We start from the raw sequence: 25,515 nt of genomic DNA on the forward strand, positions 1-25,515 counted from the left end.
CGGGTAAGTCTCCATTGCTGGGTACCGGAAAAGAAATTCTGAAACTCTGACAGCAGCCGTGCCGGTATCTACTGGCACGGCTACCGCCAGAGTCGTATTGATACCCAGTATCCCCGTTTTCTGAATCTCTTGATCATTATCATGATTCCTCAAACAGTCACAGTGCCTACTACAGTTCTGTCCGGCACATAGCAATTCCCCAAAGAGGAAGCCTCTCTAGAGAGACATCAGATGACTAGAGATCGCATGTAATAATGCATTATCTTCTATACAGAATGTCCAATTCAAATACACAATTCAAGATTTCGCTAGATGTTCTGTACGCTTTATATTTGCGTCACTGTGACTCAATTCCACAATGTACTCTAACACATTTTGTTTTTCCATTTGCCAGACAATCAAAATATCATCGATGATCCTGAGCCAAAGTATCACATTATTTATGTGTTTAGCAAATGTTGTCTGCCAGACGAAAGTCTCCTCTGACCACCCAATAAATTACACAGAAAAGTGAAAATGTGCAGTCCATTGCCGTTCCTCTCAGTTGCAAAATAAGTCCTGGTTCAACAGAAAATAGTAATGTGTCAAGACAAAGTCAATCATATCATATAACATGTTAGAATGTTCATAATAATGTGTTGATTGCGAACCAAGACAAAAACATAACAGCTGTTTGACACTTCACAAGACAGACAGTAAAACTGCTGAACTACCAGCAAACTCTATTACTTGGTCCTGTGGGTTTACCATGGGATTACATAAAATGGGTATATCGGCTTACTCTACACAACATCGATTTATCAAATTCCAATGAAGGTTGTTTCTGTCGCTATACTAGAGTACTATAAGGCATACCCACTCTTTAAAGGTAAGCTGTAAACTAGATTATTCTATATTATGAGTACTCATATGTTGCACCAAGCACCTCAAAAATTCTCAGAAAAATATTCAATAATTTGTTTTTTTATATGTATTTTAATTCAGGTCTGCAAGACCATGTTTCATTTGAAATATATGCCCGTCTCGGTTGAATTGTGTTACGGCCCTCCAGGCCTTTCTTAAAACCGGGCAAATCTCTTGCTTGAACCTTAATTCCAAATAACATTGTTTATGATATAAAATAATAATAATAATAAATATTGAATAGGTATAGTTCCCTTAGTCCTTATCTTCTCAAATGGAGATACATACACGTGGCGTCCTGCGACTCAAGTGGTGGTATTTCCCCATTTTTGGAGTACATTTTTGGAGTCCATAGGAGTCCATGGGGATTTTTGGTGAATTTACCACTGGCAAATTTACTGTTTGGTAAATATGCCGATTTTTGGAGGTAACGTGGCGGATTCACCTTTGGCAAATCGCCACTTTACCTCCAAATTCATAATTCAGTGGTTTGGGATAAACAGTTATAATCCGCTAACCACCAAAAAAGTGGTGGTAATGGAATTATCACATCTTTTTTCCTGCACCACCGAACTTGTAATGAGGCCCAAAGAGGGGCAAGCCAGAGGTTATCCTCTGCCATAATATCCTGGATTCTAGAGAGGACATCCATTCTTAACAAATGAGGGTAATTTACTTACATAATAGAGAAGAACCTAGTCAATGTAATGGAAAATATTTTCTGTTAGGCTCTGTCATGAAGCCAAGTGGGATCAATACACAGACACTAGAGTGGGATTAATACACTTCTTTTATTCATGCTAGTGAATAGGTAGATGTAAAACGTATGCTTATATGAGTTTTCGTCTGTCTCAGGGACCTACTTATATTCCCCAATAATCCACCTTTGTTTGCCTTCTCGCCAGGCCAAGACATTCTAGAGAGAGCTTTTCCAATCCCCTTCTCCAGGCACTTTGATTCTCACTGGCCACTCATGTCGCCCCCTCAATGTCCACCATGGCAGGCGTATGATGTACCTGGGGTTCATTATTCCTCTGACTTAGCCTTCCTTTGCTCTTCCTTCTCTCCTCCTTTCCTCCCATTGATATCCTTCTGTCTACTTCTGTATGCCTCTCCAACTCTTCCTTCTTGGGACTTTGCTCCACCTCCAGCCTATGATGTACTCTCTAATCTCAGTGTACCACACGATACTCCTCCACCTCCCTTAGCTCCTTCTCAACCTCCTACTCTTTAGGTGGCAATCCTTTCAAACCCACCACCACTTCCTTCTGTCTTAATTCATCTCCTTCTCCAGTCTCCTCTCACCTCCATCAACTTCACCACTTTCTACTAATCTCCTCTCTTCCCTCTGCTTTCTCCAACTTCTCTCCTTTCCATGCAATTCACCTCTTCCACTCTCCAGCTTTTTTCACCCAAGCCTCCATCTCTCCTACAGCTTCTTCCACCTTGACTCTCTCTGAACTCCCACACCAGTGTGTCTACTCAATTCCCTTTTATATGGCCCTAACAACACCCCCTCCTGTGACTGTTTAAGTATTTGAGTGCGAGTTTTCATTACAATCTGTCATGAGTGGAAGGCACATAAGTGGATGAGGGTGAATTATTCATATGCCCCTTAAACATACAACTTGTACAAAGAGTGAAGCATGTGTTTCTTTCCCTCTCAATTATGCACTTTATGAAAATTGTTTTCAATCATAATTGCATTTGAACTTTCTCATCATAGCATCCCTCAGAGATTCATCCATGCAGTTACATTACATAGTCCTTTATGCAGCCCAACAACAAGTGGTGACTGGTCTGGGAGCAAGGTTGCATGTGGTGGTCCTGTACAAAGCGAATATAAAATGGTCTATCGACATGGGGGCCTTGTTGAACGGAATCCCCTTCTAGCCAATGTCCATGCTCTGACACAACATATTTAAAAGGGATATCTGCAGCAGGTGCACCAACCTACTCAGCTTCTGCGCTCTGGTGCCTTTTGGGTTTTTAGCGCATTATAAATACATAAATAAATAAGCACATTTGCCATCTATTGTTTACGGATCTCTGCTGCAGATGCCCAAGCTTCATTCCTGTGCCTTGTGCCCCACCCTTGCTTGCTTTGCATGAGCAATATTCTTTCCTGTTCCCTCACAAGACACGCGGCTTGTCTGTCCTTTCTCTTGATTTCTGTGATGCAATCTCCCTCGCAGGGGCTACACAATGTTGGCATGGCTGCCAGGGCACCAAGCTGGCTAGAAACTGCACTGGTATGACACCCTGTATGTATCCTCTCAGATCGTCCTCGAATCCTTGATTGTCCCCTCCATAAACTCTCTACTATCCTTCCACAGGCTTACTTTGCACGGCAAATATCGGGGCGGTTTTCGGCCTCCGCTTCCTCCCTTCTAGACAGATCACTGAGCCAACAGTACGATAAGAATCAACACTGGCGTTTCATTTAATAGCTCTTTCTAAAACAATACTGACGGACTTCATCTGCACTGAACGCATAGAACGTGCACAGGATACATCACAAAGCTTGACGTTGACATGTGAGTCACGTGATGTCGATACGTTGCTAGTAGGTCCGTTCCTCTAATGGGAACTAATTCCTACCATTATAATCCCAGTTAAGAGCAAGAAAGAGTCGTCACGCGTAACTGGAGCTTGTTCAAAGATGAGGGGCATCAAACTGAGAGGCAACAGCTGAATTAATATGCAGCCAAGAGCCTGAATGCGCAGTGAGTACATGTTGTGGTTGACAGCTAACCTAATTGTGCACATGCCGAGGAGGCCTTCCACATAAAGCCCCCAGGTTGCGCTCCCTCGCTGAATGCTTTGCAGCAGGGGCTGCTAACCTTCCACGCACACTATTCCGCTTTCAGGCCAAAGGTCATCCTAACATTGTTACCCACTATGTGCTTCTACCTTCCCCGTGCAAACAAACTGCTGACTAGGCACTTGTACACCGCCTTAGCATACCCCGTGGCTTACATGTCTATACAGGGTGCAACGTCTTCTCTTACGGTGCTAAATTGAGCTGCACCAATTTATTGCTTGCGCTTGCGGCACGAGCTGCTGCATCCCGTACACCCCTGGACTTTGTGAAGCCTCAAACGAAAGGAGCTCCCCCCGCCCCTTGTGTATATTTCACCTTGATTTGCTAATTTCTGGTTACGTCTCATCTCTTTGCGTTTATAATTAGTCGCCCCACTTTTTTTTTATTTTATTTTAAGGCTTGACCCTTGATTGCCATGCCGAACCCGACTAAACTAATGGTGCTTGTCTGTTGTCAAGAAGTCGATAAATGAAAAATTGCCTCAGTCCAAACCTATATCTAGCTATCCCTACCAATAACTAAGCTGGGCCAAAATATGTTCGAATGGCCTTCCCTTTGCATTTTTGTCTTGTGGCTTGTTTAGAGTTTCTTTATTGGATCCCACTCTTCCAAATGTAAATGTCTCTTTACAATACTCTCTTCAGATTTAACCGGCGAGTCTGATACACAAGTTTTTCTAACTTTTTCCAACTGTTCACATACTTTGGTCTCCAACTCACATCATTATTGTGTTTTGATGCCAGCTTTCAAACCGTTTCCTTGTCCTTTGTATGGTTCACTGGTTTTAAGGAGTTCGAGACTTCCCAAGTCTTGAGGTCTCTGGACTGTATTCTTTCTGTCTTTGTTTATTTCACTTGACTCTCTTAATTCACACCATCTATTATTACTGTTCCCGGAGTGACCTCCCAGCTCCTCTTCAATTATCTCACCTTTGTTCTTCTCAGAATGACCACCTGTGAGACAGGCATGGTAGCAAGAGAGACACAGACACAGGTGACACAGTTTCAAAACCTTTATTTAATGAATCAGAAGGGGTGAAATGCCTAGCTAGTCCTATCACTTTGGTGGGATTGCCCTGCCTAAATGATCTAAGGATCATCAAAGTCAGTGTGTCCAAATCAAAAAGTCTGTGTCCAACCCTATGCTTACCCTCACAACTACGAAAAAACTATAGCGAAGGGATGGTTCAACTGAAGAAGTGAAAAACAAAGTTCGGAGCACTGGTTAGCTCCTTTTCCCAAGTCAGGATACAGTTAAAATAATATGATCTTGCAACGCTCTTAGCCTATGGGGTATAATTTCTGGTTGTAATCCACACAAGGTCTACTGGCAAAAGTTGAGTTAAAAAAAGATTAATAAGAAGTTGAACTTCTGTAACCAGTTCATGAGGTATCCGGTTAACAAAATTTCATAAGAAACAGTCTTGTATTCATTCAAGGCTCAGGGTTCCCTTCTCCAAGCTCAATACAGTTCTTGCTCATAAAGAAAAGTTCACAGGATCTTCTCACCTTACAGTCTCTTTTGTTTGAGCCTCCCCCTGGCTCTTTATTCTTGGCATAACTTTGGGCTTAGGGCTTTTCTTTATATATTAGGGCATCCTGGTCTAGGCACAGTTTTCGCCACATGATCCACCCATTACAGGTCACTAAACAGTGACCACAGCGCTGCCCTCCGCTTCTACTTTCACTTTGACAACTTGCTTTCGTATAATACTGGGCACCTCTCTGGCCCTATTATTGATTTCAAGCTTTTCAGCCTTTCTATTTCTACAGTCTTTATCTTTCTGTTTAGCCCATCTCATCAGACTAACACTGTGCTAGTCCTCTGTGCCCATTTCTGACTTCCACAGCTGTTCTTATATTCGCTGACTTTTGCTCCCACTTAGCTAACTCCCCTCAGCAGCTTTTCACTCCACGTTTCATGAGATTCATCACTGTTACAATGTTATGCGGCTTTCCATTACCGGCCAGGTGCTCTCCTTCAGTTTCACACTTGTACACTTAGCAGCCCGAGGCATGCGACTACGCGGTCACAATGTATCTTCCGATTAGACGCGTGCTGGGTTTCATTCAGCCTCTGAAACTCACTGGTATTCACGTCTGGATCTCTGGCGTTTTCATTATTCTTCGTGAAAGCTATAGCTGCTCCATCTGCTCCTCTGACAACCCTGGACTGGCGCTCCCATCCAACGAGCAGATCTGATTGTTCACCACAGGGACAGCCTGCAGACGCAGCTCCCTGCATTTCTTCCATCAGGACCCCTGAGCATACTGCCAACTTTCCTGTGCAGATGTCTGACGACACACTTCTCTGTTCTCTCAGGGACCCTCTCGGACACAACACCCCTTCCTGCTGCTCCTCGCGCTCTGCATTCTCTCTGGGTTGTCTGATGTGTCCGTTTTATACTCCCAGCAAAGGTTGATAGGCTGCAGGTGATGTTTGTTAGTTTTAAGCGCCTGACTTTACCTGACCTTGTTAGTGGAACATGTGAACTTAGAGTGCAGGTTTGCTCCTGTATCCCTCTTCCTCCTCTCAGTACTTAAATGGTATTTTGAGGAATTAGTCTCTTGTGGTCTCATAAGGAAAATGGGTGGTGTGTTCCGATTTCCTTTGTTCATGTTATGGTGATAGTACCGGGTGCTGATGCTAATTCCCTTGGTTTTGGGAGGGACCTTATCAGAGAGGGATGACCGGATGGAAATAGGTGAGCTCATAGCATATCCTCTGGGAATACAAGAAAGAGGGACAAAGTTTGTATTGGGGGTTGTGCAATGGTTTGATCTCCCGCGATGTTTTCTCTTTCCCTTTCTTGGGGGGGAAAGTGATGGGGTAGGATGGGACTTGGGTGGCAATATCCAATGAAGGCTGAGGGGTTTGTCGGGTGGGGGAGTATCAGAAAAAGGGGGATACCATATCTCACCCGTGGGCACTCTCCCCGCCGCACCCAAGGACCCCCTGCCCAGATGGCCCTGCTGGCTTGTTCGCCCCCAAGTTTGGGATCCAAGAGTGATGGCTCTTCCCTGGCCACCTGAACAACAGACCCGCGGGGACTACTGGTGAGAACGCCCTCAGGTTTCTCACACACTCCACTCCTTCAATTCTTACATGTTCCCGGTCTCGGTATAGTTGCGCTGGCGCCTGGCCGACTGCAGCACATGCGTCCCGCCACCTCTCTGGATGGTGTGTTCCAGCCCGGCCTGACAACGGTTTCCCTGTTGTCCATTTCGCTAAACCCACCGGTATCTCCGATGGCTGTCCTCTATTTCTCTGAGTGTTACAGGTTATGCGACCCTGCTTGGCTTCACCTCTCCAAGGCACTCTGATGCAAAGGGGCATCCCCTGTGTACCATTCTCTCTTTTCAGGCCTCCTTGTCTCCCTTTCATACCCACCTTTTTCAGAAAGATGAATTTACTTCTCCTTCCCACGGCCTGTTTGGGTCAACATTGTCTACAGCCAAACAGAAGGAAGAAACAGTGTTTTTAACGTAAGGCAGTATCATGCATGCAGATAGAGTGTCTTTCAAAGGGAGTTCTCCTTGGGAATGGGACTCCTTGTCACCTAACGGGGAGTCACTCCCAGTGAGGTCCCACTTGCCCAGACCCTTAGGGAGGGTCTTGCGGAGTGGGCTCACCTCCTGAGCCTCACAGGGGGTGGCTCCCCTTCTTGAGTAGAAGGGACGAATACTCAGGATTCGTGTAAACATGCACAATGAACTAGCAGTTTACAAAGCCAATCAAACACTTTTGAGGTTTTCACAACAAGATATGTTGTGTACCCAACTAAAAAGAAGAGAACAGTGATTTTGGAATCCACACTTTAGTGTGTACATTTAAACAAAACAATAGCTATATTTTACTATGACCGATGTGCCATCAGATCATTAATCTGCATTCCCTATGTTTGCAGAATGTATCTGTGTCATTTGCATCCTTTCATACCTCCCACCAAATAGTTTTAATTGCTTTTTCAAAGCGGCTAGACCATCCAACACACACCTAACATTGTAGTATCATTTATTTCCCTTTATTTGATTCTCTGTGTAGTGCATACCAAAAATAATCACTTCTAGGCAATACTTATTTTTATCAGTTATGCAAACTATCGCACAGTGATGTGAGGCAGGCAAGTCAAGTGGAGAAGATCAGATTTGTAACCCGGTTTTCCTTGCACCATAGTTTGTAATTCAGGCAATATACTCAGTTTCATCCCACCTTATCTTTAAATTTACATCATTCAGTGTTTCCTGCGTAGTTGTCTATCAAACCTATGCTTATACTGTGTGTTTAGGAAAGCTAATTCATATAACCCGAAACCAGATGGTACATCAACATGAGCATATAGGATACATTTTTTTAAAGCAATTATTTGGTTAAAATAACCTTTAACAAAATCATGCAAAATCAGTCATTTACATTTACATCTACATTGCATCTTAAAACAACAATCACTAAAACATTTAAATTCATACATAAATAGCATAAATTCATATTCCCGTGCAAAATACTTAATATGGTCATCACAAGGCTAAAACGTCTTTGTGATGAATAACGGTGGGACTATTTTACACAAGGAAATAATCATAGATTCACCTGTGCAGGAATAAACTTTTTAGAGAAAATTCTCAAAGAAAAAGACTTGGAACCAGAAATCTAAAACAAGTAAACTTGGTAAAAGACGGAGGCAAGCAAGGCCTGAGGCCTAGGACAATGCAAAAATCTTGTTTTACAGAATGACAATGACAAGAAAAGGAAAAGAAAGTGTGATAAGTTTGCAAATGTAAACTAAATGTTCACAATAAAAAAAAAAACTTTTTTAGGAAATGTATTGCTGCGACATCCATTGATTCTGTCCATAAGAAATCCTAATGAGTTGCCACACCACTTCACTAGATAAAAGTTCATACCGTTGCAGTATGTGACCAAAATAATGAGAACTTCTGCCCTTCAAAATCTGACAATGTAATAAAAATGTCGTAATTTTTCCACCTGGTTAGGCATAAAACAAAACCTACATGTTCTTTGTTCTCTAGGTGTCTTAATTCTGGCACCCATTATTTCATGAGTAGGTAATAAGTTTCACCTGAACCGCATCACCTGGACACACCAAGAATTACTCTGGGACTTGTTCACATAAGCTGGACAAACTCCTACCGACCTCACATCAAGTAACAAATCTACATAGCGGTGAGTTCTCAATTTCTCAATGATATGAATCTAGTCCATTTCTCTCAATTTTATTCTTTTTGCCTTTACAGGGTGCAGCACAACCAACTCCCTAGAGATACAGCAATCCTCACAGATCATGTCACATTGTTGTTCCCATTCTTTTAAGGAGTCCCAGTGTTTCTTTTCCATTAGGAGCTTCAATTCTCACCAAATTGAGCACTCCTCTGCACAACATATCCTACTCAATGGAGAGAGAGTTTTCCAAAGTACGTAGAATTTAATGGAGGATAGGCCCAATTCATAACAAATGACTGCTGCTGGTTCTCTGTTAGGCAATTGCAGAACCTTCTGCCAAAATAACCCCTCTGGCGCATCACAGTCCAATTGAATCGGAAGCCCCAGATTTCCCCGCCCCCATACGTTATTGTTGGCAGCACCTTCATTTTTGTAAAAGTCGAGAACTGGTACCAAAGAATAATGACCAAACCTACAGTTCAGTACAAAGGCATGTGCAGCCAGTATTGTTATTTTAGACCGATAGTGGCTCTGCAACTCCTTATTTTGGAGCTCAAATAGACAAATTCACAGTTATAAGAAATGAGGAACTCTCTCCAAAACAGCTCCACCCAGAGACCAAGGAAAATTATTGTACTTCTGCTTCATCCCCAGCCTCAAAGAAAGACCTTTTGATTTTAGCGTGTTGATTATTAATTTATTCCGATTGGCATATGCTTCCAATGCCTCCAATTTATGTTGTAGCCTGATTGGAGTGTAATCGAACAAGGCTAAATTGTGAGCGTACAAACGATAATCCAGCCGAGAAGTAACGAGACGCGGGGAGAAGCTGCGTGCATTCTTGAATATTTCGTTGATATCGGAAATGAACAAACTAAAAAGCAAAGCGGCCAGAATGCAGCCTTGCTTATGGCCGCGAATAGTCTCAATGGCACTAGATAACCAACCCTGGCCAATAAGTCTCACACTCACAGATCCATTTGAGTGCAGAGCCATAATTATCCCAAGCAAGTTTTCCGGGCAACCCCACAGCAGCAACTTACTCCACAAAAGGTGCCTGTCCAACTGTCGAAGGCCATTGGGAAGTCAATAAAAGCTGTATACATAGGTCTTGACCTCCCAATGTCTCCTTCTTCAGCAATCCCACAAAAAAGGCATTGGCTTTTGTACTAGTCCCCCTTTGAAAACCCGTCTGAAATGGGTCCAACCTACCCACACTCTTAGCCCAACAGGATAGATCTCTCAAAATTAGAGAGCTAAGGATCTTAGCAGAGATGTCTAATAGGGCAATTGGTCTATAATTACTTGGAATCGATCTCAGTCCTTTTTTATGAATGGGGACCAATATCGACTCCGAGCAAGATTTTGGCAGTTGGTGAGAAGATATAATTCCACTAAAGACAATTCCAAGACACAAGCCAACAAGTTTGGATCCAGCTTCATGACCGCATTAGATAGACCATCAAGACTTGGCGCTCGCGAGATCTTGCTGCGATTTGATTATTACAACAATGTCTTCCTTGGAAAAATCAAAGTGCCAAAGTCCTGATGGCGGTTTAAATTGCTGCTGGTCCTCACTTGCCACCACTTTATAAACTTTACTAAAGTGATCAATCCATCCTTGTTTGCCAATAGGATTAATTTGGGCCTGGGAGGACAGAGTGATAGTGTTATTATTTAAAAAAAAAAAAGATTTTTATTTGTATTACTCATGAACAAGTTAACACCCATGTCCCCCAACCACCTATACATCCCTTAAACCAGCTACCCTTCCCTCCCGCCCCACCCCCACCCATTTCACAGATATATCTAATCCCCTGTGTCGAATGAACCACTAGACCTATTCGTACAGTTCTTACCAGTTCAAGCAAAACCCAATATTCCCAATTTCTGAGGGCAATACATAACATTATAGTCTTTATACAGAAAGTCAAGCACCTCTTTGCGGTCTTTTAAAATGCAGTATGTTCCGCTTGTAAGGAGTATGTCATCCATTCCATCACTAAAAAGTTCTGCACTTTGGAGAACCATTCCGTAATATGAGGGGGCTCTTTCACTTTTCACTTTTGGGCAATCACTAGTAGAGCCGCTAGTTGCGGCATTACATGGGCCTTCTGGATTGACCGCGGTTGTCGCCAAAGCTCCTTTTTAACCATTACTAAAAAAATTGACCATTGGTAACTTGGTGTATGTGAGGGAAACATTTTGTTCCTATATCTATTAACGGCTTCCCAGTAGTGAGTCAACACTGGGCAACTCCATATATGTTCCCAGGTCCCCACCCAACCACAATCCTTCCAGCATGTATCTGATGAATGATAGTTTCATTTTCCCTAAACAAGCCGACTTGTAGTGCCAAAACTCTCTTATCTGAATTGATCTGGTGAGTTTGGGAATTGTTTTCCCGTCTACATCCGGGATCTCCACCCCCAAAGTTACTTGTCAACGTTGCTTATAGCTAGTCGCCTCCTTAGCTGCATCTTCCCTCATCAGTTTATGTAAATTCAAAGTAAGGGCAGTGGCCCCCGAATCTGATGTGACAACATTTTCTAGTGGTGTTGGCTATCTTGTAGCTACAGATTTTACTGGTGGGGCAAGAATCCAATGTCGCACCTGAAAGTATTGGAACCTAGAGTTTTCAGATAGATTAATCTCTTGTTTACATTGTATAAATCCAGCCAATTTCCATTCTTTAAATGCATTAGGTTCGAGGCCCGGAGAGAACTGGGCATTAAAAAAACAGCGTGGTGATGGATATGTCGTCCATTTGTGTTTCTTGACTGCACCATCCCAAGTTTCTTCTACTACTGTCATTCTATCACTCACATGTATATTAGCCTGATGATCTTGTTTTGGCAACCACAATGCATTGCGGAGCCTGGAGCTCCCACCGCTTGTTCCATCTTTTCCCTTTTTTCTCCCATGGTCCAATCTTTTATCACCCTTATTTGGGCAGCACTATAGTACTTAAAAAACTTGGGGAGACCCAACCCCACCTGTTCGGTAGGAAGCCTTAGGGTGTTTAAGGCTACACGCAGGGTTTTATTCTGCCATATAAATACCAAGATTGCTCTATGTATTCGGTTGAAGAAGGCCATGGGAACTCTAATAGGCCCTGAAACAAATACAAGGCATTGGAGTGGGTGACTATTTTCAGAGTTTATTCTGCTGATCCACTAAATGGTAAGTAGATCCCAATTTTTTAGCTGCGTTTCTATTTCTCTCAGCAGTATGGGTTAGTTAGTTGTACAAAGACCTTTTTAAGTGTAGCAGTTATTGTTACCCCCAGTAGCTTCATCCCCACCTGTGCCCACCGAGTTGTGTGTGTTTCCACAGGTCCTGCTCTTCTGATGGCGAGAGGGATACCTTTATTATCTCAGATTTAGCTACATTTCTCTTCATACCCGCCACCCTGCCAAAGGTCTCCAGCTTCTGAATGACCGCCTGCAAAGAGTTATATGAATCTGCTACGATAAGTGACATATCATCTGCGTACGCCATAATTTTATAGGAGATTCTGCCAAGATGTATCCCTTTTTATATCCGCTGTCTGCCGAATTTTAGCTAGTAGTGGTTCTAAATGAAGTGCATACAACAAGGGTGACAGCAGGCACCCTTGTTTGGTTCTCCTTTGTAAAAGGATAATGGGAGATAAGTAATTTATTAAGTCGCACCATTGGATTTTTATAGTTAGCTTTAATCAGTCCAATTAAGTTTGGCTCAGATGCCTTCCCAGCCAGGGTTAAAAACGGAAACGGCCATTCCACCTGGTCAAATGCTTTTTCTGCATATCTATCAAGACTTGGGGCCTCATCACGAGTTTGGTGGGAACCCTTAAATGCGGCGGTAGCTCTATTACCGCTGCATTTAAGTGTCCGCCAGATCATGGCCTTGGCTGGGGGGAAATCCGTGGCAAATTTGCTGATTTTCGGCGCTATTACCGCCGGCAGGAAATCCGCCAGTGGTAATAGCGCAAATTTTCCCCATTGGGCCCAATGGGGAATGAGGAATTCCCGAATGGGCCCAATGGGGAATGGGCACGAACTGTTCCGCCAAACCAGTTATCCGGCGCTAATAGCGCCGGGGTTTGGCGGTAGGGCTAATAGCGCCGGCGGTAATACCGCCAGCGTTACTGCCCAACTCACAATGAGGCCCTAAGACTGCTGAGATCTGCTTCTTTTCCACTTTATCTAAAATATGACGCACTCTGCCAATGTTATCATGCGTCTGTCTGTGCTTTATGAAGCCTGTTTGGTCTGGCTGAATAAGAATGGGCATAAGGTCCACTAATCTGTTTGCCAAGACCGTAGTAAAGATTTTGGCATCAATATTATTAGAGCTATTGGCCGATATGACCCACAGTTCGTTGGGTCTTTTCCCGGTTTGGGGAAGAGGATTATTTTTGCCTCGTCCATAGAGAAGGATATTTGGCCTGAATGTGCTGAGTTGTATAGTTTAGTCAATATGGGGGCTAGTTTGCTAAATGTTTTATAAAACCTGGCTGGGTTGCCACTCGGGCCTGGTGACTTATTTAATGGCAGGTCCCTGATCACCTGAAGCACCTCATCCGGGGTCATGGCTGCTTCATGCACCTGGTTATCAGCTATTGTAAGCTGAGACACAGTGACTAAGAATCCGTGCTATGTAAGTGGTTCTGGGGCTTTGGAAAATGCATGGAATTCTGCAAGAATGCATGTGGTTTTGGTCGTAATTTCCCCCTGAGGGGCAGCTCGATCTGTTGTATGATCCTAGAAGCTGCTTTCTGACGCAGCGTAGATGCTAAAAGACAGTCAATTCTATTTTCTTTTATATAGTATTTTTGTTTTACATAAAGGAGAGCTTTTGCAGTATCCGTAGCAATGTGTAGATTTGTGATAGTATTATTAACCAATCGCCAAAAAGAACTTGGATCCTGTGATTCAACCGGGGACAACATTCGGCATCCTTCAATAACATTACATATCTGTGGGCCATCAACCATTGCCCATACATACGTTTTAAGCTCCTTTGCTCTTGCCCATTAAGCCCCTTGTTCTTGCGTAGTTGTCTCCTCAACTCCCTATTTTTCTTTTTTTTTTGTTGGACCTCAGGAATCGTACGCATGCTTCCTGAATCTGTTTCTCAGCTGTTGGCAAGGCATAGATGCATAAACAAGGTCCAGAATGACCTGGTATGGTAACACAGCCAGTATAGCTTCAAATTTACCAGGCTGAAAAAGTTTAAGATGAGAGAAAACCTCTGCATATTGGCACCATTCCAGGTAACCCTGTTTTTCCCACAATTAACCTCCAATGCCAGTGGCTAAAGTGGACAAACGCACTCCAATTTCTCTACTCTCCACTTTAATGATAATAGGTTGTGGTCACTCAGAATTGTACTTACTACTGACATATATGATATGTTCTGAAAAATATCTCCAGAGACAAAGTAGTAATCAAGAATACTCCTTGACTCTCCTCTATGCCAAGTACCATTTGCCAGCATGTCCCCCCAAAACAATACTATTCAAGATATTCGTTCCCCAAGCTTCGATCGGTTCCATCCATGTGTTACACTGCACCTTAAGATCTAAGTTGTGCTTACCAGTACTCAGTTGTCCAGGTTGTTTAATGCATATCAGATTTAAATCTCCACATATTAAAGATTGAAGTCACACCCTTCCCTTTTTCTCACCTGTTTGTCCTTGATTACGGTCTTCTTGGAAACTCCTTCCTTCTTCCTGACTGATCGGTGATCAGGCATTACCAGATATTCGAAATGGCCAAAAGGGGTTCTAAAGGCTGTCTTCCACTTGTCACCTTCCTTAATCCGAATGAGGTGATAGGCACCCGAAGATCGAGCTTGGTGAAGATGACTGCACCCCGTACTGCCTCCAAGATGTCGGAAATGAGTGGTAGAGGGTAACGATCCTTGAGAGTGCACTGGTTGAGACCGCGGTAGTCCAAAGGGTAGGAGTTCCTTGGTATCTTTCTTTGGTATGAAGAATAGAGAAGCACTGGCTGGAGATTTTGAAGGACAAATGGTTCCATTAGCCAGGTTGGTATCCAGATATTCTCGTAGGGCTCTTTTTCTCAGGTTCGGATAGTATAAACATTCTGCCGAATGGGATTACAGCCGAAGCATCTGTGTCGATGGCACAATCCTCAGGTCGTGGGGTGGTAGAGCCTGAACAGTGGCTGCTGAGAACAGGTCCGAGTACGGTTGATAAATGTCAGGCACAGGGTAATGTTGGACACACACAGAGGTGATTGCTCAAAATTCTGGGAGTTCACAGCAGGGTTATGCAGTGAGTTCTGAGACAAACAATGGTACAAGCAGAATTCAGAACCTAGAAATAGGGACCCGGCTGCCCAATTGATGTACGGGTTGTGTGTCTGGAGCCAGGGCATGCCTAAAACCATGGGGTACTGAGCAGCCTTTATGATATCAAAACAGAGCTTTTCCTGGTGGTTGTTTATCAAAAGCAGTAGTTCCTTGGTTTGGTGAGTAATGGGCCCGGAGGATAATGGTCTCCGGTCAATCCCTTCAACAGGTTGTACCATTTATTTGTGTTCTCGAGGAATATTGTCTCTGGCGGCCCAGTCATGGTCTATAAAAACTCTCATGGCACCGCGTCCACAAGAGCCAGGATGGGCTATGAGTCTTTCTTAGTAGGTGACAAGACTGTTTGGAGAACCACTAAGGTGTTTTGGCTGCGACCATTCAAGGAAGGATTGGATGCGGAGCAGGCATCTTTCCTTTCTCCCGAAGCTGTGCTCCACTTAGGATCGGGAGCTGGTGTTTCTCGAACGCTTGGGTGGTGCGTGATGCTATTGGGCAGTTTCTTACAAGATGTTTATCAGAAGCACAATACATACAAAGTCCGATATTGATCCTATGATCCTTTCTTGCGGAAAAATTGGTCCTCGGAAGATACCCACCTGCATTGGTTCGGGGTCTGATGTATGTTGAATGGGTGTTTTCTTGAGGTAAGGGTATTCCACGGTTGTCTTTGGAGATGTTGACTTTGTTTCTCTTCTCTCTGCCTTTCTCTCCTGGATTCTGAAATCGATCTGTAGGGATAAATCCATCAAGGCCTGAAAGGAACTTGGGCGGGCCAATCTGGCTAACTCATCCTTGACCTCGTCATTCAACACTCTTCGGAATAGGGTGAAACTAGCTTCTTGGGACCAATCGGCTTCTTTAGCCAGTTGTTTAAAACGAGTCATGTAAGTAAGCATATCCTGACTCCCTTGCTGGAACTCCAGAAGTCTTTCCTGGGCACTGTAGACTAGTTCTGGTCGATCAAACATGGACTTAAAGGCTTCTATAAATCCATCATAATTATCCAGGAGTGGGTCTTCCGAGTTGACCAAGGGAGTAGCCCATGTTAAGGCATTGCCAGAGAGGTGTGAAATTATAAACCCTACCTTAGCCCGGGGCGTGGAAAAATAGTAGGGTTTGAACGTGAAATGTACCAGGCAGGAGTGGAGGAAGGAACGCAGGGATTTGGAGGAGCTATCATATTTGTCCACTATACCCCCTACCAGGGCACTTTCCTTAAACGCGGAATCTAAAGACAAGACAAGTTGCTTTAACGCTGCATTCTCGGCCTTGAGGTTTTGAACCTCTGTAGTTAATTCTTGCATTGCTCTCAGGAGGTCTTGGACTACAGCCTCCATGTCTAATCCGATATCGGGTTCTTGGCGTCACAATCTGTCACACCATTCCCTTTTTCTCACCTGTTAATCCTTGATTACGGTCTTCTTGGAAACTCCTTCTTCCTGACTGATCGGGACTTGTACAGGAAAGGACGTGAATCTTCGGGTTCCAGTGTGAGGAGTGCCGACTGCCTAAGAGCAGAGTAGCATTCAGTATCCAGGAAGGTTACGGCGGCAGAATCCAGGAAGGAAGGGGAACAGGGTATCCAATGCTCTGTGAGTGCCGGGAACCCCGCGGCACCGAAGCACGGGACCGAGTCCGGCATGAAGGGGAGAACGGGCCTGGCAGAAGCAGGGGCAGGTAAAAAGAGTTTTCAAGAAGGAGGGGATGGTAAAAAAATGTGAAATAGCACTGATAGAAGGAAACGAAACACTTGCCGAACAACTTGGAACAGTAGCGTTGAGACGCGCAGAGCCGTGGGACCGTGCCTATTTTCTAGAAGGCAGCACGTTGTGCGTAAACACTAGAAAGCGGTGTTTCCGTACTGTCGGCCATATTGGGAGAACCACCGACCTGATGTTGCGGTGCATCATCGACCATGAAGTCCAGAAGGGCCTGAATCGAAGCCCCTTTTGGGCTGGGGGCTGTGCTCACCCAAACTGACAAAAGCGGGAGTGTGAAACCAGCTGCGTTTGTAAGTAGAGCTTTATCTGCGGCTGAACAACGCTATTCGCAGATTGAGCAGGAGGCACTTGCTGTACTGTGGGGATGCAGGCATTTCCACCTGTACATTCATGGACAATCTGTGACTATAATCATAGACCATAAAACACTTGTGCCAATTCTGGCAGGGACCTTATCCAAGCCACCTGTGAGGATCGAAAAATGGATGCTGGTTCTTTTGGAGTATGAGGTCAGTCTTATTTATCGGCCGGGGAATGACAATGCCGCAGACTATCTATCCAAGCACCCTTCCCCCTCCAGACCCTACCTCACATCAGGATGCTAAAGAGATGAAGGATTTTGTCAGTCTGCTTATGGAGGCCACTACACCAAACTCCATGTCTGTGGAGGAGCTGAGAGTGGCATCAGAGAATGACAAATGCTTCCGGATCTTACGATTCATGTCAATTGAATTACAATTTCTCTTGGTTTGCCATGGGTAAATTGTTTCTTCAATCACATCAAAGAATGCACCTGTATCAATTGCTCTCGGATTCCAGTAGAGATTTAGAACCAGGATGAAGCTTATCTCTGGGTACGCTTACCTGTCCCGTATCAACTCCACTGCCTGCACAAAAAGAGTTGGGCAGCGCAACGGTTGAGGCCGAGACAGAAATATCATTGCGAACACCAAAAAGCAACCCAGAGGCAGGTCTCCCTCTATCCCCTTTGGATGCCAGATTGAGCAGACAGTCATACCTGTCCACAATCGGGGAATCGTAATGACCAAGACTCCTGAACACAAAACATGTCTGCTCCAAAAACGACAGGGTCCGAGATGGACAGTAAATGGGCAGAGCCCCTGAAGTTCAAAAAAATAAAAATACTTGATGAAAGCTCAACAGAGTCTGGTAGCTGATGCTTGCGAGCATTCCAACAAGCTGCCACCCAGCTCCAATCTGTGCCATTTTAGGACTCCACGTTATCATTAAGTGATTAACAGTTCGTCTTCCATCTAAGCCATCAGAAGAGCATTTTATTGTTAAAAAGGGTGGGTAATGAACCACATTTCCTAGATTGAACCAAGGTTGAATGTCCGCATGTTGGATTAAAGTTTGTTCACATACCTCACGCGGGACAACAGAAAAGCCCCACACCTTCAATTGCACACTAGCTAATAAAATGTGTTCCATGACTAAACGAGTATAAAGTGGAGTATAATCTTGTCCAGTTTTAGATTGTTCCAAAATTCTACTTGGTTAATGTCAGACGAAGTAAGGTGTGACAATGACGGGACCTTCTTTAATAATTTCAAACACATGCCCCGTTTAGTATAGATTGGACACAATCCTCCAAGGCCCATTCCAAGACAAGTGATAAATTGGAGTTCTCAATCCTAGAATAAATCTGTGCCTCGCTCCCCCCCCCTTCCTTCAATTTGTTTTCCCCTAACATCCATTGTCAGAAACCTGGGGGCTCCACTATCCCCCCAGTGGGCTGCCGCACCTCAGTCGCTTGATCAGGAATAATCCCCTGGAGCACATTAGTATGAACACTGCTTACAATACGCTTACAAGGTAGCGCAAGTGGACACTGCACAAGGCCCGTAGAAACTACAAAATTGTTCTATTCGACTGTTCCAATATCTAAGTTGGAGATGGTGTTGGAACCCCCTGAAGGTTTCTCACCCACATGTCCCCGGAGATCTGTCGTCCAGGTGGTAAGGACACAGCCATTGCTATTGGATCCAGTTCCTGTGGGTAGACCAGTGGTGGAGGATCACCTGGGCGAGAGGTCTTCGGGGAGTGGAAGTGGGACATAGAGGGTTGAGACGCGGTATCCCCTTCCTTGTAACACCTTTTCCCCATCCTACCCTGTAAGATATTTAGAAGCTCTACTCTTTTCTCCCCCTTTTCCCACACAAACACTTTCTTACACGGTAACGGTCAACGGACTGACACCAGAGCCATTTACCTGACATGTCCCAACACACGGGTCAGGCAGAGTCAGGCAATTAACAATAACCATGCACACCACGCAGCCGTTTACCTTACCCACTGGAATAAAAAGCAACTCATGAACTGTGTTAAAAAGGTACATGAACTGTGTTGAAGAAAGGCCGTAGTGAACCCTATGGAGAGAGGCTCAAGTTGCAAGGAGGATCCGAGCCTGGCGGAGGGAGATCCTCAGGGTAAAGAGCAATCGCTCAGGTGCAAAACCACCAAAGGAACTTTTGTTTGTTTTTTTTGTTTATCGTTGTGAGTCAGCAGACCTTCTAAGGCAAGAGACTTTTGCAAGAAGGAGACTTAGCCTCTAAAGGTTTTGATATCATTGAACTGAACTGTGAACCTTGTGCTGACAAGGCCAAGGAGTGTGCTGATGAGTCCCGCCTTGTCCCGTGTGTCAAACGTGGGGAAGGGAGACCCAGCCATACCATCCTTCCTTCATTTTGTGAACACTTTTCTTTTCTGCTGAACATTATCCCAGTCTTTTTGTAATTTAGCAGTAAGGATTGGCAATAGCTTTTTTTTTTTTTAGTATAGTCATTTTTTATTTGACAAGATGCCACTAGGACTGTCTTATTATTTGATGCTCGTAGCTTGCTCTCATTTTAGATTTAGGTTTAGATTAGACGTTTATCTCACCCATTATAAAGTTTAACAAACACCCTTGAACTGTGATCCCTTGCGTCTGTCTTTACTGTTGCCACCATGAGTTCCTTACACTTCCAAGTCCTCTTTATCAGTTTCCAAATTCAACCGCTGTTTGCAATAGAAACCCTTTAAAAAACCCTCCACAAAAGACGTTTTCATTTTAGAATGGTCAACATATGCGTATTAGATCGAGTTGCCACAGAAACCAGTAATTGCTGTTCATGTAAGGCCTTTAGTTCTTTGTTAATACCCGGACAGATCTTACATCTCCCTGCTAAACCTCTGTTCATGTAGTCACTATTGACACCTTCCAGGTTAATATTTTGTTACTTTTGATTTGTATTTCCTTTTATGGGTGAAGGTAGCGCATGAAGTGAAACCAAATTGGTATTAATGGGCAGCCCTGGCTCGTTTACAGATGCAAGTAATCGACTATCTTTAGAGCACAGTGGGGTAGGCTGCCTTTCACTCAACCTTTCCTCACTTGCTCTGCTACCCCTGAACATATCAACCAAGGTGACCTTACTCCTAGAAGTGGATGCCTCATCAAAAACACTCAGCTTATCCCCACTTCGTACTGATCGAGAATGCAACAGATTCTCCAAAGCCAAGTGTAGATGGGTAAACTGATTGATCCCTCCACCATCAATCACTGACTTCGGCGAGGTCATCACAACTTCAGTAAGCTTTCCAGCTGGAGTAGATTCAGTCAGTGTAACGTGCTGCTGGGCCTCTTCCTCACCGCAGCAAGAAACCAGCTCTAAATCAGTTATTTCCTTCAAACTGTCCCTACTCTCCGCCAGAAGGGCCAAGAAAGAGTTATTTGCAGATCCCTTTTTTGGCTAGTTATCTCCCTGAGCAGGACCCCCAGGTGCAGCTCCCACCGCTAAATGACTTGATTGAGAGGTCAGAAATGGCTCAATAACAGTGACCGTCATGTGACCCATCCTGAAGGTTAAAATATTGCTTTCCCAAAATAAAAAACTCCATCCCCCGTTGGTTCGCAGAGATAACGGGGGGAGCTGACTTACCCACCAACATTATGGTCAATTTTGGAGTAGAAGCACTCGAAAATACGTGAAATCAAACTTGTTTCAGTGCAGGCGATAGTGGTGATAAAGTAGAATCAGCCAGAAGTTTATGGAGCGTTTTTGGTGGCAGAGCCCCTGAAATACTTCATTCAGATCTTTACTTAGGGAGCAGTTAATAGGTTCCTGCCGTAACCACGGCACAGCATCGACCTACTCCCTTTCATTTCTTCCTTCATCCTCAGCCATGCTCGCTGCCGAGGAATTAGGGCACTTGTTAATGAGAAAAAAGTTGCCTTGATCTGAATGGCAGTCAGAGCTTTTTTGGGCAATCATTTCTGTACACGCGAGGATGTAGAAAGGCAAAAGGAAATAGTTCTCAAATCGTATGTTAATTTCAGTCGTGTAACGAGAAAAAGGCAATTGGAGTGTAGAAACCAGAGCCTCACTCTGAACAACTTACATTGGACAGATATTGGCAATGAAGAGGATGAGTGAAGCAGACCCCACAACCTCTTACCGTAATGTCCTCACTGATGGCTTGGCAGACAGAATTGGAGAAGGATAGAGCACCGGGGACTAGTACCGGTAGCAAGCCGTCAGCTGCTTCTCCCCGTAGACTGCCAAACTGTGCACTGAACTCCGCCACATCAAAATATGTGCAGTAAAAATAAAGTCTGATTTACTCTAGGGGGCAAACATTCAAGTTGCAAGCTATTGGCCAGCCATAAAAGTCACTTGCCGCCTCACTTCTTTATAAACACACAGCAAACCATTCCTTACTCGCCAAGAGTCAAATATCACTAGCCAATGGCTAGTGGTGAATGCACATTTGCACCGTGATTTAATCTGAAAGAGCATAAGGGCACAAAAGACCATACATACCTGCATAATAAGTACAAGGTAGGTCATCCAGCAAAGTATGAGGATTAAAAAGGATTCTCGTTTACCATGGTACAATGTCAAATGCAAATAAGGGAAACTTATCTCCAGGTATACCCAGACGAAGTATCCCAAAAGGTCAGAAAGCAGTGTCCATGAACCGCTGGAAGATGGCAGGGGCAGTACTTAAACCAAACCGCATGATGTTCTGTTCAAAGTGCCGTTGTGGGGTCTTGAAGGCCATCTTCGATTCATCACCAACCTCGATCAGGGCCAGATGGTAGGTCCCACAGAAGTCCAATTTAGAAAACCATAGCCAATTGCAAGGAATCCCTGATATATTTGATCACTGGGACTGGATATCTGTCTTTCTGATTGTTATTGTTTAAAGGTCTTGTAGTCGATACATGGTCGTATCGTTCCTCCTTTTTTATGGACAAAGAACAAGGGAGCCACAGCAGGTGATTTCAATGGAGCAATTTAACCTGTGTGTAGAAATGTAAGTATCTCTGACGTTCCTGTCTTTCCTGGATAGTTAGTGAGTAAATTTGTCGATGGGGTATAGGTTTGTCCGGTAGCAACTCAATTTCGCAGTCCAGGGGCTGACGTGGTGGCAGAAATATCTCACCAGGTTTCTCGAAAACACCATGGTATCATTGATACTCTGCAGGTATTACCTGACAACTGTTGACCAGTTGTGCAGGTGTGTGTAAATGGAAGGGTGTCTACAAGGCAAGGCAACCAGATTCTTGAAAACAATGGGTGACACATAATCTGAGCCAAAAACCATGGTACGGGTTGCCCAGTAAATATGTGGGTTGTGGCGCATTGGCCACAGTAGGCCTAAAACAACCTGGAAAGAGGGTGTCTGTATGACATCAAAGGCCAATGATTCCTGATGCGGGTTGATTGAGACTTCCAAAGGAGCTCTGCTTTGTGTAATGGGTCATGGTGGTAATGCTGCTCCATTGATTACAGCCACTTGTACTACCTCTTCTCGGGGAAGTAAAGGAAGTGCTTGTTTGTTGGCAAACGTCACATCAATGTAGTTCCCAGATGCTCTGCAATCAACTAATGCTACTGTAGAGAGCACTTTGCTCTCCTGGATCTATTGAATGTTGATCTTAACTACGAACAACACAGCCGGTGACATGGGCCATGATTCAGTGTTGGTGGTAGATGGAAGGGGTGGACGAATGTTCTGGTTTACGGTCTCCTTCTGCTGCAGCAAGCCCATCATTTTTCAATATGCTTTGGCGGGCCTTGGGGACAAAAGCCCAAATAATTTCCAACAGACCATGAGTACAAACTTAGACGGTTCTATCTATGGCAGTCTTTTCAGCCTTGGACAGTGGTCTCCATGTGGCAATGATCTGCATAGGTTCCGGTTGGATTTCACAGCTACCTACTGGCACTATTGCTGGTCCTGGGGTTTGATGGTAACTTTTGTGGCGCCACCGCTAACCTTGAAGTTCTGATAGTCTGTGATCGATCTGATGGATCAGACCTTGTTGTCAGGTTCTGATATTTGAACCAACTTGTCCTTGTAGTCTTCTTTTAACCCCCTACGAAACGAGGTTCACTGGGTGATTTCTGGCTACAGTGATTCAGCGGCTAGCTGTCGTAACTTGCTGATGCAGTTGATTAGGTCCATGTTCCCTTGCTTGAGATCCAGCAGATGGCTTTGATCTGTTGTTGTTTGGTTTGGGCACTGAAAGACTTCCCAAAACGTTTTCTCAAAGGTTGCAAAATCCTCAAGGATTGGGCTTTGGTCTGATACGTACAGAATTGGCCAGGTGAGTGCGTTGCCAGTTAGATTGCTTATAATATAGCAGTCGCTGGCTTTATCTTGCATGAAATGGGTGGGCCATAACAAAAACTGAATCCAACAATGATTACAAAAGTCAGTACATCAAACTTCACTGGGTTGTTAGTGCCAAGGGTAGTTTCAGTAAGGGTAGCCACATAACTCAGAAGTGTGATTTAACGCAGGAAGTAACCCTCTCAACGATCTGAAAGGGCAGCGCCACACCAAGAGAGTAGACTCCCTGCACCACAGTGTGCAGTACCCCCTGTTTTACGTGGAGCAGGAACATTGGAAACACTGGAGAGGTGTACTGAGGTGATGTTATGCTGTAGATATGCAGTGGGTCCAACGGGAAGCCAGGGGTGACGATCCATGAGTCCATCAAGGGCTGAGCAGATACTGGTTAGCAGGTACAATAATGCAGGCAAGGGCAGCAAGAGGAAGGATGGGCAGAGGGCGCAAGGAACACAGTGCCAGAGTTATCAGGCTCTTGCCTGGTAGGGTGGGAGCGAGCGAGCATGAACAAGGCAAGGTACAGGGGAGAGAAAATAAGAGCAAGGAAAGGACAGCCAGACAGCAAGGATACGTACAGCCTAACCGGAGCATTAAGACGTTCTGAATGAGAGGGGAGAGCTACTTAAATAGCAACAGGCGTCGGGTAAACCGTGGTCGACTTGCAGCCTCTCTGTCCCTATGGGGCTACCCAGAGTGCAGGCCACTGCGCATGTGTGAAACGCCTGTAACAGGCCGCCCAGTTACAGGAGGATTGCAGCATTCGCATTGCACTGCTGTGACTGCGGCAAATGGTCCCCCCAATGGTAAGGCGGTGCAAGCAGCACTGTTCAGTAGTCCTTGCCTTTGTCGGCACAACAAGAAATGTCTGTTTTTGATGAACAACGCACAGAGAAAAAAGTGCTCAATTAATCACAGTAACTCGTTTGGTTGGTCCGTTCCCCATACTGTGCACTGGCTGTAGAAAAGTAAATCAAAGTGCCTGCAGGACCTTTTGTAACCATTGCGTCCTCTTTTACATCACGAGGGACACAGAGAAACAGATATGGGGTGGGGGTGGCAGAGAAGGGCTGAAAGCAACATATCATTCCGTGCTAGAGTTGCAAATTGGGAATACTATACCAGAGAGAATGTTAGATGCTGGGATTGGAACCCCTTTGTACGTTGGCGCTGGATCGGGTAAACACCCATTGTCAATTGACAGTAAGTTCTTCAGTAATGTTGGACACTTTATATGCTTTATGCAGATGTTGATTTTTATTGCGTCAGTTGTTCACACTTGTTCATTCAGTTGGCATTGGTTGTCACTGGTGTGACATACATGCTAGTGTGAATGTTGTTCAAAATGCAAGTCATGAAGCTACATGCTTAGGATTTTTAAGTGCTGACACGTGTTTCAACCAATGGTTTTTCTCAAGGCTGTGCATTGAAGTGAGGTGAGTATTATGGTGCAGGGTGATAGTGACATGAGTGTTCAAATTGTAATACAGGTGGCGAGACCAGTAGAAATAAGTTTGCATTGGGTACGTGACAGATACACAGTATATGTGATGTTCACATTTCAATGCAGTATGTTTAGATGTTTGTCAATTTCATCATTATTGAACTTTGGTGACATATTGTTTATATAGACAGAGTTGGTAGCAACGATATTCATTAGGGTAATTACATTTATCGAGGTTGGATTGGTGCATTAACCAAAATGGTGGTTAATGCTCCAATCCAACCTCGATAAATGTAATTACCCTAATGAATATCGAACCTACTGTGACTCTTATATGGCATATTAATAATCATGCTACCAACTCTGTCTATATAAACACTGTCACCAAAATTCAATAATGATGAAATTGCCAAACATCTAAACATACTGTACTGAAATGTGAACATGACATATACTTTGTATCTGTCATGTACCCA

General features: G+C 44.2%; 1 protein-coding gene across 1 annotated transcript in view; it reads left to right on the forward strand.

Moving 5' to 3' along the window:
• The first annotated feature begins 3,491 nt into the window (after positions 1–3,491).
• LOC138567239 (oocyte zinc finger protein XlCOF6-like) overlaps positions 3,492–25,515 on the forward strand; it is a 39,396-nt gene continuing 17,372 nt past the window's right edge. Inside the window, exon 1 of the mRNA XM_069645236.1 lies at positions 3,492–3,629. The gene's annotated coding sequence lies outside the window, so the exon portion shown is untranslated. The remainder of the gene's footprint in view (positions 3,630–25,515) is intronic.

Source organism: Ambystoma mexicanum, chromosome 2p, assembly GCF_040938575.1.
Source record: "Ambystoma mexicanum isolate Mex_15411 chromosome 2p, UKY_AmexF1_1, whole genome shotgun sequence".
NCBI lineage: Eukaryota > Metazoa > Chordata > Amphibia > Caudata > Ambystomatidae > Ambystoma > Ambystoma mexicanum.